The sequence below is a fragment of the Giraffa tippelskirchi genome, chromosome 7 (genome assembly GCF_054371585.1).
Source record: "Giraffa tippelskirchi isolate mGirTip1 chromosome 7, T2T-mGirTip1v1.2.pri, whole genome shotgun sequence".
NCBI lineage: Eukaryota > Metazoa > Chordata > Mammalia > Artiodactyla > Giraffidae > Giraffa > Giraffa tippelskirchi.
Genome location: NC_137281.1, coordinates 74,512,157 through 74,530,994, shown reverse-complemented (window position 1 = coordinate 74,530,994; position 18,838 = coordinate 74,512,157). Strand labels below are relative to the sequence as shown.

At 43.3% G+C, this 18,838-nt stretch overlaps 1 protein-coding gene across 4 annotated transcripts in view; it reads right to left on the bottom strand.

Moving 5' to 3' along the window:
* Positions 1 to 18,838, bottom strand: part of IQGAP2 (IQ motif containing GTPase activating protein 2) — a 307,037-nt gene that overhangs the window by 215,862 nt on the left and 72,337 nt on the right. The window lies entirely within an intron of this gene.

Below are 18,838 nucleotides of genomic sequence, written 5' to 3'. Positions count from 1 at the left end.
TTTCTGCAACATGTCTCAGATCTCAGGCAAAAAAAGGAGAGGGATCTTTCCTTTTAAAGGGGTTGTTTTGTTTTTAAATGAGGAAAAGAAGATCCAGATACAAGGCAACTATGCTTTTCATGTGGTTTAAGAATACATCTGCTTCAAAGTCAAGGGGTAAAGCTTCTTTCTGACTCACAGAGAGCCAGGGTGAGCACCCAGATGTTTAAATTCCAAAAGAAACATCCCTTTACATACATAGAAAAGGCTGCGACCCTCATCACAGCAGGCTATCTGCCGGTGTCATGAGATGGATTTTGAGAGTGGCTAAGAAGAGATGGCTTCTTGTGTTAGCACAGTAATGACTATGATCCATACTAGTGGCAAATTAGAATCTACGTTCCCTCCCATGTGGTCAGAACGCACATCTCTTTCCGATGCCACACTAAAACCTATCCTTACTCCATTTTTCTTTAAACAATTTGCTCATATATCTAAACAGCAAATTCAAGCATTTGCCCAAAACCCACTCCCCTAGATATGTAAAAGTACTATGTATAAGAGATAAGCAACAAGGATATACTGTACGGCACAGGGAATATAGCTATTATTTTGTAGTAACTTTAAATGGAGTATAATCTATAAAATATTAAATCACTACCTTGTATACCTGTAATAATAATAATAATTATATATATTTCATTGTAATAAAAAAATAGCCACCCGCCTCTTTTTTCTTCTCTTTTCCACTCATCATCTTGCCTTCAGAGCTTCTCATTGATATCACAGCAACTCTCCTATGTGAGGTATGACCTAGGAGCCCAGAGACCAAGTGATTCCCAGCACTAACCTTCAGAATTTACTAATATTCTCTCTCTCACTGATTTCAAACAACCAGGTCCAGTGCTTGAAGGAAGTATACCGGGTGAACCCAACAAGCATCAGAGATGTGAGAAGAGGAGCAGGGTATCAAATCCAACATAAATTATATCAATAACTACCAAGTACAGAGAGCTTACCAGGTTTAGGGACTATGTGTAAATTGTCACTGAACCCTAACAAATCTGAGAAGATAGGTTTCTACTTTCATGAGAAAACTTAGGATTTGAATTTCGGCAATAGCCCAAGGTTACAAAGTCAAAATGTGGACGAGCTGGGATTCAAACTGACTCCCTGCTATTCATCACAGTTGGTTAATAAAAGGTGTCTGACATTTGGAATAAGAAGGACTTGCCTTTGTCTGTGTATAACACCATCCTGGCAAGTCAAGTCCTTGAGCCTTGGTTTCCTTACCTGTCAAATGGACCTGGTACTATTCACTTCATCTCCACAACTTGGATGCATTCACTCAATCAAGAAAAGATATGGGGCTTCTCTGGTGGCTCAGTAGTAAGGAATTCTCCTGCCAATGCAAGAGACCTGGGATCTATCCCTGGTCAGGAAGATCCCACATGTCATGGAGCAACTAAGCCTGTGCCCCACAACTACTGAGTCTGTGCTCTGGAGCCCGGGAACTGCCACTACCGAGGCCCGTGTACCCTAGAGCCCGTGCTCCACAGCAAGAGGAGCCATCACAATGAGAGGCCCACGATTAGAGAGTAGCCCCCACTCACCACAACCAGAGAAAAGCCTGCAAAGCAGCGGAGATGCATCAGAGCCAAAAATAAATAAATTGTTTAAAATTTAAAAAAAGATATGAACACACTTCAAAAAGTTATTAAGTGCTACACAAATGTGTGGCATTAAGAGTGATGGGAATGTGTAGATACTTACTTATCCAATCCAGGGTTTTGGCAAACAGCTGGTCTAAGAGAATGCTAAGGCATCTCTCTAGTCTCTTTGAATTTGTACGCCATGGACACTCAGAATGTGTATCATGACTACGTAGTCTCTTTGTTAAGAGTTGGGAGGTTTGGTTTTTCTTCATACAAGGGCTGTGAGACAGCCCTTGACTTAACAATGCCTTGCTAAGTTTGGTCAGTCAGCCACTCAGGATATGCTAAGTGAGTGGAAGAGATAAAACATTCCAGAGTCTCCAACAGACACTAGAAGTACTGTAAAGTGGGAGCCGGTATCCCAGCTCACAGCAAGAAAAAAGTTCCAAGGTTCTTCAGAGCTTTCTATCTCTTGGTCAAGGGTGTGATCAATCACTTCTCCCCATCTTCTGGATCACAAGTGTACCTCTAAAACATCACAGCATTGCATCTGACTATAATCATCTCAAACAGCAATCTCATTAGCCTTAGGGCTTTTAGGATACCCAGAGAATTCTCAGCATTATTTATCAACATATTTCTATTTCAGAGGAGAGCTGAGTAGTCACAACAACTCTGAGCAAGTGTAAGGAGTGGGGCTTGGCAGAGGATACGGAGTACCACACTTCTCATACGAAATAGGGGAGAAGTTAAAATAAAACAAATGGCATTTTTCAATCTAGAGAACAAGTGAAAATTTAAAGCTCAGCAATGAATCGGCATGAGAAAAAGCACTGTTTATTTTCACTGAAATGAGTACTTCTCATGAAGACGGCACAAATAATAAAAGAAAGCAGTACCACAGTTTAGAAGAGATGGAGGGAAAAATCACCTTTGAAGGGATATTTCCTTTACCCACTACTTACAGAAAAGTGAGTCTTGAGTCCCTGAAAAGCTCCCCAAGTTGGATGATCTCAGATAACCAGGTTTACAAGGAAGAGAGCTGTGTCCTCAAGCTCCAAAGTGCCCAAGACAGCACTGCGGGCCTTTACCAGTTAACATTAAAGAAGCACAGTGTCACCTCACCCTGCTTTCCAATCTGTGTTAATAAGCTATGCTGCTAAGTCGCTTCAGTCGTGTCCAACTCTGTGCGACCCCACAGACGGCAGCCCACCAGGCTCCCCCGTCCCTGGGATTCTCCAGGCAAGAATACTGGAGTGGGTTGCCATTTCCTTCTCCAGTGCATGAAAGGGAAAAGTGAAAGGGAAGTCGCTCAGTCGTGTCCGACTCTTAGTGACTGTAGCCTTCCAGGCTCCTCCGTCCATGGGATTCTCCAGGCAAGAGTACTGGAGTGGGGTGCCATTGCCTTCTCCTAATAAGCTATAAGCCAATGCTTTTCTCAACCAAATCACCTCCTAAAATATTAACAGTAATTGGCCTCTGAGTTTGAAATACAACAGACATGAATGTGACCACCATTTGTGGCCGACAGACCCCCTCCACGTGATCCCCTCTCACGGTGTTCATACTTTAGATGCTAATCTCCCCATGAGCACAGGTAGGACCTGGGATTGGCTTCTAACCCCTAGAATATGCCAAAGGGGACAGACTGTCATCTTTGAGATTACACTGCTTTATGTAAGACTGCGTCTTGCGAGCAGGTTTGTGCTTTCTTCTTTCCTCTCCCCACCTGTTGGCTTTAAAGCAGCAATCTGCCATGAACCCCATGGAAACTGAGCACTGACAACTACCACGTGAGCAGGGAAGCAGATGCTTCCCTAGCTGAGCCTCCAGCTGAGAACCCAGCCCCAGTCACCATCTAGACGGCAGCTTCCAGAAACCCTAAGTACCCAGGTAAACCACGGCTGGACTTCAGACCCACAGAAACTGTTGGATGATTTGTTGTCGTTCAGCTGATCGCTCGTGTCTGACTCTTTGCGACCCCGTGGACTGCAGCACGCCAGGCTTCCCTGTTCATCACCGTCTCCGGGAGTTTGCTCAGGCTCATGTCCTTTGAGTCAGTGATGTTATCTAACCATCTCATCCTCTTCTCCTCCTGCCTTCAATCTTTCCCAGCATCAGGGTCTTTTCCAATTAGTAGGCTTTTCGCGTCAGGTGGCTAAAGTACTGGAGCTGCAGCTTCAGCATCAGTCCTTCCAGTGAATATTCAGGACTGATTTCCTTTAGGATGGACTGGTTGGATCTCCTTGCAGTCCAAGGGACCCTCAAGAGTCTTCTCCAGCACCACAGTTCAAAAGCATCGATTCTTTGGCGCTCAGCCTTCTTTATGGTCCAATTCTCACATCCATACATGACTACTGGAAAATCATAGCTGAACAAGTGTTATTTTAAGCTGCTAAGTTTAGGTAATAGAAACTGAATATACCACCACAGCAGTCATTCTTTCTACAGTGAGCAGCAACTTCTAATTAATGGTTTTCAAGTTTGGTTCTCTTGAAGGAAACGCTATGCCCCTCCTGAGGTTTCTCCTCCTAAGAAGAGCCACCTGTGCACTGAGTCACATGTGGTGCTAAGTGCGCCGTACAAACGACCCTCATGTTCCCCACAGCCAGCCTGTGAGGACAGGGACTGTGAATATACTCATCTCACAGGTGAGGAAACTGCAGGTTCAACACCCAAGGTTCCACAACAACAGCCATGAACCCAACCCAGGACCATCTGACTGAAATGTTCTTGCTCCTTCTACTGCTCCATGCCGCCTCTATTTGTTTCTGTTTTAATAACCTGTAAAATAGTATATGTTAACATTAAGGACATTTAATCAAACTGCTTTCCCTTGTTCAATCACTGGGAAGGACCTTCAAAAGAAAAGTTATCAGTAAGGCATTATAGTGATGGATATTCTATTAAGTAACTAAGACTTCCTCTCATTTCCATATACTACACTTTGTACTAAATATTTTTTCCAATTATGGAAATGCTATTGGCTTATTATAAAAATTCAAGAAATTTTGGAAGGTATCAAGAAAAACTGTAACTTCTGATCCAGCAATACATATAATTAAGAAAATTCATAGACATTTTTCTGAATACAACACATATACTAAAGATATTATTTGATATGATTCTATTTCAGTTACACAATATCATCAGACTCCACAAATTTTTAATGACCCAAAACCCCAAGATTCATCATTTCTGTTTACAACACTTAACAGTCACTTATTCCAAGTCATGCAGGTTGCTTATACTTTCTCACTTTTGCAAACAATGTGGCAACAAACATTCTTGTGAAGGAATTTGCTAACTCATAAAAATATCTGTTGTTAAATCATCCTCCCAACAGATTAAATATTATTTACACTCCCACATAAAAGATACAAATGCCTGTTTCCCTTAAGCCTAGCAGTGGTGATGAATGTTTTAATCTTTGTCAATCTGATAAGGTAAATTATAATCTGCCTTTCTTTGATTAATGAGTTTAAAAATGTTTCATACTCATGTTTTTTTTAGAATGTGAAATATCTATTAAAGTAGGCCAAAAAGAATGTTACAAGTGAATGTTCTTTCCTTATTTACTTCTTTGAAAAAGGCTCTTTATGTATTAAGGAGCTTAATACTTGACTTCCATGTTGCAATTTTCCCTCCACTCTATCTTTTCTTTCAAAATTGATGCTCAGACTTTTTTTAAAAAACCATTTTCTTAAAAAACAACCTTGTAAATATCAAGGTGCAGGACTGAAACCTAAAATAACAACTCTCCTGACTTGAGATAAAACAGAAGTTAATGGCATTTGCCTTTTGATGATGTTTGAATTTTCAGATTTACCAATCATCTCTTCCATGTGCAAGACCATTTGTCAAGTCACAAAATTTACAAGAAAATTCCCATGTGTCAGATGCACTAAGTCCTAAGTGCTGAGAAAATAGAGATGAAGACAATGACTTCCTCTTTCAAGGTTTGCACAATAATCAGTCTCATGAGAGAGACCATCTCTGAGACTGAAAGTCTGGGCAAACTTTACCTTTCCCGATGCTAAGCCATTAGAGAAGCTATCAGAAGACAAGCTTTAAAATTCTTAATCCAAGTATGATGAAAGGAACCCCAGTGGAAAATCTTCAGTGATGATCAACTAGGTCAAACACACCAGTTATGTAAGCCTCGTACCTTCAGGCGGGTGAAACTTCAGGATGCCAACCTCACCCTCAAGAAGCCGTGTGATCGAATTCTGACCACAGCCCTCAGAGAAGTGACCTTGGGAAATTCCTCAGGCACAGGCAGCTATGTCCAAATCATGTGTGACACCCTCCAGTCCCTAACGAGGTCTGACCCAGCTGACCCAGGGCCGCATGTCTATGAGGTCAGAGGCCTTCTGGCCACTGCCTTCAGCTCTGCTTAAATGAGGATGCAGGACTTGAGTCTCTCCCAGGACTTTGAAATGGAAATGGGGAGAACACTGGTGAGTTAGAAGAAGGAACTAAAGCAGGAAGAATCATAAGAGATCAAACGAGGCTGAATTAATGGCAGAGGTCTAGAATAAAAAATGAAAAACACACGTTGCCTTAGGGAAGTTAACTTAAGCTGGACATTTCCAATACCCTCCACATTCCCAAACTCTGCTCCTGCCTACTAGTCCCTGAAAGTGAAAGTGTTAGTCGCTCAGTGGTGTCCGACTCTTTGTGACCCCATGGACTGTAGCCCTCCAGGCTCCTCTGTCCATGGAATGCTCCAGACAAGAATACTGGAGTGTGTAGCCATTCCCTTCTCCAGGGGATCTTCCCAATCCAGGGATCGAACCTGGGTCTCCTACATTGCAGGCAGATTAGTTACCTTCTGAACCACCAGACCCCAACAAATTCTCCACTTAGCCCTCCAGGATCCAAGGTACCCTGAGCAATTCTGTCCCTTCAACAATAAAGAACCTGACAAATGGATCAAATGGTGTGTGCTCCACCTAATCGACTCAGGCCCTTGGAGCTACTACACAGCTCACTAGGACTTGACTATCAAAACAACTTTTATTCTCTCTATGTGAAAGCATGAAGTTCAGAACAGACCATTCATGCCAGAGGCTGGTGCCTTTGAGGATAGGTTAGAAAACCACATTTTCATTACTGCAGCCACCTCTAGGAGTTTTTTTAGATTTTTCCTCCTCATTGCCCTTCCTTGAAATTTTAAAACTATAGCTCTACTGCATACTTATTTATGTACTATGCGTATATCTGTCCTTTGGGCATTAAAAGATATTGTTGACCTCCCAAGAACCAGTGTTTATCCCCTGGATATACAAAATCCCATTGAGAACCGAGTTCTATGATAAAAAGATCTAAAAACAGCGCTTAGAAAAAAAGGAATATTCCCTGGGGAGAGAAAGCAAACCACTTCCATCATCTTCATGGAACCCTTCCAGCTGGGAATCTAAAGAGGTCCCAATTCAACTCTGGACGTTAACTGTTAGACTTTCTAATATTTCCTTCAACAGCTTTTTTTTTTTTTGGATGGAGTAGGAGGGTGTGTATTAGCATGCTAATATGTATACACATAGGAGAAAAACAGGTTAAGTGACAAAACAAAAACAAAAAAAACCCCTAAAACTCTTGTGATCGTCTTATGCAATTATTGTTTCCTCATCTTGTATTCTAGCGTATATTTATTTTTCAAAAAAAGAAGTAATGAAATGAATGGTAAGGGGCATATATAATTGGAGGGGAAACGGAAATATTCCCTAAGACATGATGGAGAACTCATCACTGTTGTCAGGAATAAGTGAAATGCAACCGGGGAACATAAGCCTGAGGAATGGAGGTGCTTACTTGCTAGCACTGTCAGATTTTGAGTGAAGTTGATTTCAGCCTTGCTAATCACAAATTCTCTATGGTGGGGCTTCCTTGGCGGCTCAGTGGTAAAGAATCTGCCTGACAATGCAGGAGACACATGTTCAATCCCTGGTCCGGGAAGATCCCACATATCACAGAACAACTAAGCCCAAGTGCCAAGACTACTGAAGCCCGCACGCCCTAGAGCCTGTGCGCCGCGAAAAGAGAAGCCACTGCAGTGAGAAGCTGCGCACTGAAGCAAAGAGCAGCCCCCACTCCCCGCAACCAGAGAAAAGCCCACCCACAACGAAGACCCAGAAGAGCCAAAAAGAAATAAATAAAATAAAGTAAAATAAAATAAATCCTCTACAGTACCACATGCTTATACCCATTTGCTGAGTAAATTTCTTTTATTTGAAAAGATGCCTTCATGTTTTTCTATAATTATTGTACATATTTCATCAAACGTTGCACTAAAAATCTCAGAGCAAAATGGGTCATTTGAAGAAAAACAAAAACTGGGTAAAACATGTAGAGAATTTAGGCTGTGACAGCATCAACTCGTCCTCCCATGGCCCAAACCCATTTAATAGGAAAAAGAAAACTAAGATTTATGTGGCATAGCAGATACATCACAATGCATTGGAAAAATACTTACTACCTTGTACTTTGTACTTGGCACTGTTCTAAGCACTTGTGATGTATCAGTTAACAAAACGAAGATGCCTGCCTTTAATCGGAGGTAGAGGGAGAACAGTGTGAAAGGGTCTGACAAAAAATAATTAGTAAGTGATGAATCCAGTTTTTTTAATATTTATTTTGGGCTGCACTGAGTCTTAGTTGCAGTGCAGGCTTAGCTACCCCGAGACATGTGGAATCTTAGTTCCTTGACCAGGGATCAAATCCGTGTCCCCTGTATTAGAAGGTGGGTTCTCAACCACTGGACTACCAGGGAAGTCCCTGATGTATCCTGTTTGAAGGCAGTTAGTGTTTATGGATAGAAAAAGGTACAGTAGGGTCAGGGGGATGGAGAGAGTCAAGGGTAGGGTTTGGGGACAGGCTGTGATTTTCAAAGGACGGTCAGGTGACCTCTGAGCAGACTTCAAGGAGGTGAGAAGTTAGCCTAGAAGTCATGTGGGGTCAGGGCATCAAGGAGAGCATCTCGGCCATTCTGAGGAACAGCCAGCAGGCCAGCGTGGTCAGAAAGGAATGAACAGCGTAGCAGGAGATCAGACCAGAGAGGTGGGGTGCCTTGTGGACAACTCTAAGGACTTTTTTATCTGAGATGGGAGCCACTGTGGGTTTTGGTGAAAAGAATAACACGATCTGACTTGTAATTTGGGCTTCCCAGCGCTAGTGGTAAAGAACCCACCTGCCAATGCAGGAGACATAAGAGATGCAAGTTTGATCCCTGGGTTGGGAAGATCCTCTGGAGGAGGGCATGGCAACCCACGCCAGTATTCTTGCCTGGATAATCCCATGGACAGAGGAGCCTGGCAGGCTACAGTCCATAAGAGTCGCAAAGAGTCGGACACGACTGAAGTGACTTAGCATGTAGCACAACTTGTAATTGAACAGGATCACCCTGGCTGCCAGGTTGAGGATGGAATATGGTGGGGACAAGAGATGAAGCAGAGAGACCAGCTAAAAAGGCCCACAGCGGAGAGCTTCAGAAAGGCTTCTGGCCGAAGCCACTATGGCAGCACACAATTGGTGTTGTTCATTTCACAGCAAACAGAGACCAAACCTACCACTTGTGATCTTAGCATCCTGCAGCCTGGCTACAGCTCCTATCAACCAGGAATAACCTATTGCCACCGGTGCATTTTCCTTTAGGCTGCCATGTCTCACTACCATGTGACAACTAAGACGTTTTTGTTTTTACACCCTCTGCCTGTGAAGGGACCCTACTTTCCTTACCTTTGAATCCCCACTGCCTGTCACACAGGACTTGGTTTTGTGAACTGAGTGGAGAGTGTGGTGTTTTCTGGGGCTGCAAAGACTATTTTAAATTAACAGTTTCCTTCCCTCCCCAAAGTCTCCCTCCCCTCTCATCACTAAAGCTGCTTCTTTCATCTTGCAGCTTCAAAACCTCCACAATGAAACACATACATTACCATATGTAAAATAGATGGCTAGTGGGAAGCTGCTGTATAACATGGGAGCTCAACCCAGTGAGCTCAAGCTGGTGCTCCGTGACAACCTGGGCGGGGGGGGATGGGGCGTGGGCGGGAGGGAGATTCAAGGAGGAGGGAATCATGTACCCTTATGGCTGATTCACGATGTTGTACAGCAGAAAACAACACAACATTGCAAAACAATTAAAATTAATTTAAAATTTTTAATGTAAAAATTAAAATTAAATTTTGAAAACAAAGGTGAAAGTGAAGTCGCTCAGTCATGTATGACTCTTTGCGACCCCATGGACTGTAGTCCACCAGCCTCCTCCATCCATAGGATTCTCCAGGCAAGAATACTGGGGTGGGTTGCCATCTCATTCTCCAGGGGATCTTCCTGACCCAGGGGTTGAACCCAGGTCTCCCGCATTGCAGGCAGACTCTACCATCTGAGCCACCAGGGAATTCCAAAATTAAATCTTAAATTTCTCCAATAAAAAAAAAACAAAACAAAAAACCATCACACACACCTCTATGCAGCAGGATAACATGGAAACATCTCAGCCTAGCAGTCAAGGCTCTCTAGGACAGGCTTCTTGCAGACCTTATCCCTTCCCTCCACTACTAATTCTAGAACAGGAAATCTCGGCTCCAACCTTTTGCCCAAATTACCTTGCCCTTTCTCAGTGCTAATCTCTTCCTTGTGCACCTCCCTCTCCTCCCCTCTGGTGTAAAAATATCCTATTCACCAAGGCAGGACCCCAGTATCATACTTTCACACTCAGACCTCTGCTACTGAGGTGACCTCTGCTACTGAGGTGACCGCTCCTACCTTGCCCTCCGGGGATAGGACAGGAGGCAGGAGCCACTCCCAGGGCACACACACAGGAGACAGCATGCCTGCACGCAGTCCCCAGGGCCAGGTGACCCTGACTCCCTTCACAGCACGGCAGCCTTCTCCCAGGAAAGGCCTGATTCCCAAATGCCATTTCATACTTCCCTGAATCCCTTATCACAGCTCAATAGATTCCCACGGTGGGTATATCTCCGCAACCTGCTCTTCTGAGGTTCTTCCTCCGGTGATGAACGGGGCTGGGTCTGACTGCAGACTTCACCCTGCGTGAGTTGCAGGGGCCACAGGAGTGGGGAGGGCTGGCCGGGGACGAGCCCACAGGGACAGCCCAGGGCAGGAAGGGTGAGAAAAGTGCAGCAGGTGTTCCAGGAGTCGTCGAGGAGGCAGGAAAGGAAAACAAGGGTAAAGGTGGGGACCCAACTCAAAAGTCCTAAGGGAGGTATCAGCATTCGTGTTGCAAGAAGGATGGGGAGGGACACCCAGGCAGAGGGAACAGTGTGTTTAGAGATGGACAAAATAGGCAGAGGACACCAGGAGCTCTCTTTGCCTGGAGGTAGGAGGCACAGGGCAGAGGAGGAAAGGGGTGAACCATCCAAGGGAATCGTATGTATTGACAGGAGTTGAAGGCTCGAGGGCCTTTCAGGAGAGAGAGCCAAGGTAAGGAAAGAGGAGCAACACTCTTCCAGTCTTGGGATCATGCATGACCTCTCAGAGAGAGGAAAAGCTCTAGGAAACTGTGACACTGCGACCAACTCGACTTCATCCAACTCACAGAAACTGTATTATATTGAATTGTTTCACAAAGGAAATATGAGGGAAAAAAATTATCTTCCCTAGTCTCTCCCATTATATTCCATCTAACAAAACTTTCTGAGGTTTAGCAAACAAAAACACCCAGATTCAGCACTGACCTCTCCAGGAAGCAGGAAAACAACACGGGTGGTTTTCTCACGTCTGTGCAAACATGACATACAACACATTAGAGAGAAAGCAAACTGTGAGCAAGTACAGAAGTGAGATGATTTTTAAAGCACATACTAGTCACACCATACTCACTACTGTGTAAATACGTGGTAATGCCACCAGAAGTTTCCAACTGAAAAACCCAAGGTCTTGAAAAGAGAAAAATCTCAGATGCTATGTTTCCTAAATGTCATATTCCTTTCGCTGGGCTTTTTCCTTTCAGGGGTGCTAAGGAATACACTTAATTTTTCTTTATTTTTTTGGCTGCACCAAGCAGAATGGGGGCTCTTAGTTCCCCAACTAGGAATTGAATGCCCACTCCCTGCAGTGGAAGTGTGGAGTCTTAACCACCGGGCCACCAGAGAAGTCCCTGAATCTACTTTTAAGCTTATTCCTTTAAAGAAAAATGCTCAGGGCTGTTGTAACACTGTTTGGTCCTAGAGCTTCTTAATGTGATCCATGCATCTTAAATATTTTCTGCCACAAAGATCCAACACTATTTTTCAAACAGAATGGCCTGCTTGAAAGTCAGAATAGGAATAAAGTAGTATTCAGTAGGAAAGTTTTAAAAGGACCTAAAATATATACAGTGCCTTTGGGCTATTATAACAACAACAACAAAACTGCTTTTATTGTACAGCCTCTTTCATGCCTGAGGCCAGATTTTGGGTCACTTGAGTGGTACTCTGAGGTCTTACGCGGCCATTATTGAATCTTTCATTCCCTTCATGTCCACCTCACTGCTTACGAATCCTAATGCTCCCTAAAAGCACTCCAAATGCAGGACATTAAGTTCCACAGCACTAATTTTAGATTTAAATCCCTACTTGATAAATGTTTTAATGCATTCCACGGTGACGGCAGCTTATTAACCCAGGAATTAAAGGCAGATACAAAATCAACTTTTCTCCCTCAAATTACCAACAATCCCACAATGGTAAAATTTCTGACAATATTTTATCTTGTTAGAGATACAAAACTCTAATAGTGCACCAGAGCTGCCTAAATCAATCATCTTCAATCTTACTGTGTATTTTAAAAAAAGAGATGTGGGGAGAAATTTTTTCCTCTTCAATGTTTGCAGTATAAAACTTGCTTTCTTTTTGGGAATTCTAGAAGAAAGAGAATGAGTATAAGGGAATTTACATTTCAATGAATGCAGCTTAGAGTGAATTGTTATTTTTCAAGCAGTCCGCTAAAGTTTAAGGCACATAGCAGAAAGACTAAGATGGACTGCCAACAAAGCTGCCTTCGAATGGGATATGAAGAGCTGAGAAGTGTCCTTGCAGCCTCATTTCACAGTGACTCATCTTGAAGGTGCGTGGGGCAGAGTGTTGGGTGTATACGTGGCATGTCCGTGGTACATGCCCGTGGACGGGAGGAGGGGTGATAAGAGCTGTGAGATAGAGGGCTCAGAAATAATTCTCCTGGAAACAATAGCTTGATTTAACGTCTAACAGCTCAACCAAACTTTTTCAAGGTAGGGTATTATTTTCAGAAATTATACGTGGAAGAGGCTGGAGAAAAATGTGAAAGGACGTCTCAACTGGCAAAAGATGCTTTCCTACTAAGAGTTACTTCTTGACCTGCAAGTGGCAGAAAACAACACGGAAGGCTGACAGACAAAACTGCAGAGTTTAAACCAGCAGACAGAGCAGGCATCACTCCCAGAGAGGACTGTGTGATGTCGGAACGGAGGGGTCTTTCTTTACCAGAACAGCTTATCGAGAGGTCAAACTGTTCAGACGTGGGTTTCTCGAAGTCTGCTACTAAGAGGCAAAGATGGGGGGCAGATGAAGCTGTATGGATGAGGCCCAAGCTGAAAAGGAGCTTCAGACACCATGGAAGAGTGAGGAGAGGAAGCCCGGCCTCACGTCTTGGGGTCACTCTTGTCCAGTCATGTGACCTTGAAGGCCGGCAGAACCTCTCAGCATCAGTTCCTAACTGAAGTGAGGAATGACACCCACGTCACAGGATTGCCAGGACTGGACGTCACAGTGGCTGTAGAAGCCTAGCCGGGTGCCTGGCCTTTCGAGGTCTGTGCTGTTTATTAGTTCCTGGCTGTTCTTCCCAAACCCACACACCACTGGAAACAGACTGCCTCTGGTTTTGAGGCTAACAGATGGCTAATCTTACTAATATAGGCTGATGGATTAGTCTGGCATTGCAGGGCAAGGGCAAACCTACAACCTCTTCCTCTGAGGCAATTGGTCCTTTGTCCCTTCACACCTCCCTTACGGAGGCAAAAACCTCATCAAACTGTTCCCCTAAATGACTTTTATACAAATAAAATGGATTCCAGAAAGATGAATTACCGAATCTCAGTTTCTCTTCCCTTGCCCTAAATTGGAATATTTTTCAGACCAGCTTCTTTCAGGAAGTTGACCCTTTATTGTGATTCAGAACCTGAGACTCCTTTGTAGAGCGATTATCAAGTTAAAGCCTACCCTACCTCCTTAGGCCAGTCTTAAGACATAGGTGCTCCTTTAGATTTCTTCTGAGGTTCTCAATCATCGATTCTTAAAAAGAATATTCAGTCTGGACTTCCCTGGTGGTCCAGTGGTTGGGACTCCGTGCCTCCAATGCAGGGTGTGAGGTTCGATCTCTGGTCAGGGAACTAAGATCCCGCATGCCTCATGGCACAGCCAAAACAAGGTTTTTTTTAATTAATTAATTAAAAAAAAAAGAATGCTCAGTTTATAAGAGTAAAGGCTTGACCTTAGCTGTGATTAACAGACACAAGCAACCAGTGTCATGGATAGTTTGATACTGAAAAGTAAACACATTACTCACTACCAAGAATTTCTCCTTCCTTTCACCTCACATTTATAGTAATTTAAATGGGATGAGGAACTGACAAGCATTGGACACAAAGTCTCTGAGGAAACTGTGTACAAACTGCTAGAGCTGTTTTATATCCGCTGTCACTTTCGGTCCTCACAGCAGTCCTGCGACATAGCTGTTAATCCCCACTTCAGTGGCTCAGACGGTAAGGAATCTGCCTGCAATGCAGGAGATCCCAGTATTCTGGCTTGGAGAATTCCATGGACAGAGGAGCTCAGCGGGCTACAGTCCATGGGGTCACAAAGAGTCAGCCATGACTGAGCAACTTTCACTTTCAGTTAGGAAACTGTTAAGAGGGTTGGTCATCCTTCAAGGTGGCATGGCCAGAGAAGGGTGACTCCCAGAAGTGAGGCTGGGCTCCTGTCTCCTTGCAGCTTCACCCTGCCCTTAATTCCTGCAACAGCTTCCTCCCTTCTAGACTCAGAACAGGCGGATCCAGTGCCTGGCAAATGGCCACCCCCTCCCCCCGCCCCCGACGACCCCAGCCCAGTTTCCCCATTCCCAGCCCTTGTACACAAGGGACAATCCTGAACTTTCTGGGAGTTGCGAGTCCATACACTTAATTCCTGAAAAGGAGGGAATTATGAATAACCAAGATTCTTGTGACCACATCACTTGAGTCCCTTTCTCTGTGCATAGCTGCCATCTCCTTACGGGATACTTGTGACTGCATTTAGGGCTGACACAAACGAGCCAGGAACATCTCTCATCTCAACATCCTTAATTTAATCACATTTGGTTTACAACCAAGACCCTTTTCTGAATAACATGACATGTATAGATTCCAGGAATTAGGACCTGATATCTTTGAGAGCCATTATTCAGCCCACTGCACACCCATACTAACCAATGATTTAAAACATTATTCAAAGAAAAAAATGTTTTTAGCAGTTAAAAGTAAAATTCACCTAAAGATAACACAGTACAAGTGAAGAAATGCTTGCAAACTATTCTCATCTCTAGCTCACAGCTTCTCCAAATTCTCTATCTTCCCAACATCTTAACGAGGGCAAATTTCACCCTTATTTCACAGATCAGCAGCCAAGTGAATGCTGAAGACTCAGGGATCCGCATAGCACCCTCTTATGTCTGTACATCCAGATGACAAGTGTTTCAACTGACATTTTTGACTGAAATATAAGAAGGTTGGATTGGTGATACTTTAACAGAGAACAAAGTCGTGCATATAAATCAACGCAGGGAAGCTAAATGAGCTCTCTTTTGTTGTAAGAACATAAGCTAACTGAAGAATCGCTTGTTTTAGCTCACAGCATTCTCTGAGGACTAAATGAACCATAAAGCTCTTTACAACCTGCAGTTATTACATCCAAGTGACCCAGGCCTGCTCTGTTTTTCCACCCTAAGGAAGCCAGCGGTGAGGGTGACTGTAACATGCGAGGCGGTTGGTTAACGGGCATCTCATTGGCTCATCTCTCTCTCTCAGTTATGTGAATGGCACACCAAGCATGAACCTACCCTTACCAGCCATCAATTTTTAAACTTCCAAGTACGAGTCAGATTTTAAAAGCACGCTTTTTGATAAAAGCACACTGATCTTGCAAGTCTTCAGACTAGTTTAGGCCACCCTGTTCATACTTAGCCCCTTCAATCATCCCTTCATTTAAATCATCTGGTCAGTGAGCTCTGAGAGGGCGTGCTGTGCACACAACACCCAGCATCAGCCCTGGTGCCTGGAGGCACAAAGCGTGATCAGGCAGAGCTAACTGCCTACCTAATACCTATCTGTCCCCTTGTTCAACAACAACACTCGACAGTAAGTCCCCTACATACGAGCCTTCAAATTGCGAACTTTCACAGATGCGCATGTGCCTTACACCCACATCAAGCTCGAGCCGAGCTGCAGCTGGCCCTCCGTCTCCGATTGCTGACCGTCCTTCAGCTCCACCATCCTCTCCACCCTCCAATCAGTAACTCTGCTTGCCTGTTCACTTGACGCCAGCCCCTGTACGCCAGCTGTTGTACTGTACTACTGTGCTTTCCAAGGTTCTGTACTGTAAAATTTAAAAAGTTTTACTTTGTTGTGTTTTTTAATGTATTATTTATGTGAAAAGTATTACAAACCCATTACAGTACAGTACTATACAGTTGATTACCTTAGTTGGGTACCTCAGCCAACTTTGTCGGACTTACGAATATGCTCTCAGAATGGCACTGGTCCGCGTATAGGGGACTTACTGTAGTTTTTAAATGAGCACAATGCTACTGAGAATCAAGGATACATTTTCCAGTCAAGATTACTGTTAGGTTTCCAGCCATCACAGGTATACACCACATATAAACACATGATGTTCATTACTGTAAAAACATACTGCCCTACCTCCATTCTAAGTTGCTTCCTTATCTCTTGGCTTACCTCAACAAAACTCACAAAGGAGAGGAAATCAGGATTTTCACCTGATTTCCCTTCAATTCGCCTGCAATCGCTACACAGAGTTCAGTTGAAGAGCGTGAGATTCCTTCTGACCCTACAGAAGGGAGAGGTCCTGTCCTCAGCTCTCTAACCCAGAAGCACAGAAAGCGCACCACCCTGCCTGAGTGCCACACGCAAAGCTGAGAGGAGGGCTGGAGTCGGGCACGGAGAAGTGGGAGGTGGGAGACGGTCACGCGATGGAGGCTAGCAATTCTAACCCTACAACAGCCATGCACAACATCCTCACTTTCAGATCTACACATGGGTACATAAATAAAAGACAGCCCTAATTAATACATGACATCAATATTAGAAAGTTAAACCTTTGTCTGAGAATGAAACTAACTGCCCTGTCTTCCAACTGACAATACTAAATATAAACACACACGCATATACACACCAGTCATGGTGAATAAAAACAGCACCACTGTATTCATGGTCCTTAGAACAGTGTTTGGTACAGAGTAAGCACTCAGTAAGATAAAACCTCGTGACTAATTAAAAAATTAAACATCTTGTATTCCAGATAGCTTTCAGGTTAAATGATTACCAGCCTGATAGTGAGAAAATGTGCTTGAGACCTGTACGAGAAGGAAAAACAATGAACAGAAGGGAACAGCTCCCTTATCACTTATAACTGAGCTTGTAATGGTGGTTACAGTGGCAAAATAGCATATTACTTTGGAGGAAGTTTAAATTCAGTCATCTTTTATATGATATTCATATATATCATCAGCTTCTTTTAAATGGGTGTTTGTCACTTCTAATGCTATGATAACATTCGTTCTAGTAAGGGAATGTCTGTTTAAAAAAAAACAAACTGACTTGTAATACTCTTCTGTACTGTCAAGACCAGTAATACATCAAAATTTCAGATAATTGGCAAATATTCATTTAGGAAATTTTCACCTGATCATTTGATAGGTGTTCAGCAATACTTAGCCAAAGATAAATAGAAGCATCTAATATTCTGAAAACTGAGCCACAGGGGGAAAATATGAGTTTATCTCAACATAAAGCACTGTACTGATATAAGCCTGAGATATAACTAAGGTAAGCTGGTCTTTCATGGGTAAAATCCTATGGAGGGAGATAAATTGGGCTGAGTTGTAAATCTACGTTTCATAGACCTGAGCAGAATCTAAACTGATACTACTCCTGTATAAGACGGACATGTTGTAATCATATGAGACTTATTTAAAAGATAGCTAAAAACTCCCATGATAAGCTATTCAAATTATAGATCTTTTGTATTTCTAGTCCTTATCAACTTTTTCCATGAAGATTCAGCAGAATGTCTTTATTCCAAAGCTAATTCTTCCTCCTTGTTTAAAAGCAATCCACCCTTCAAGTGTATCGCTCTTTTCATTAGTACACATTCTCAATTGCTCCAAAGTTACCATAGCAACCATTGCTACTTTGGCCTTGTGTAGATTTTTGAGAGGAAAAAACAATGAGACTAAATATTAGGGACCAGACCTCCCTGGCTGTCCAGTGGTTAACGCTCCATGTTCCCAGTGCAGGCGGCACAAGTTTGATCCTTGGTCTGGGAATTAAGATCCTGTATGCCTCAAGGTGTGGCCAAAATAATAATGATAAATATTAAGGGCCAAATTTTCATAAAAATATTATACCACCAAAGATTCAAACCAGAAGAAGTGTATATCCTGGAAGAAACATTGATAAATCTTCCCGTTTAGGCTTGAGAAACTCAAAATTAAGATTTTCAAGGTTGGTAGTGCTTTAATCACTCAGTCAACGTCTGACTCTTTGCAACCCCATGGATTGTAGCCCGCCAGGCTCCTCTGTCCATGGGATTTCCCAGGCAAGTATACTGGAGTGGGTTGCCATTTCCTTTTGCAAGGGATCTTCCCCAATCAGGGATTGAACCTGAGTCTCCTGCAATACAGTCAGTCTCCTGCAATACAGTCAGTCTCCTGCACTGCAGGAGGATTCTTTACCTACTGAGCCACCTGTGAAGTCAGATGATATTTAACATACTCAAAGTACATTTTACAGATTCAAGGTTAAAATGTACTTCAAGTGTGCTAATTATCTAAAACACAAATGGAAAAGATCAGCCTCCCGCATGGCCCAATTCAGAAGATACAGAGAACAGAAGGTGCTCTGTAGTGCACACCTGTTGTCTCACTGGAGAAAAGACCAGTTGAGCAGAAGC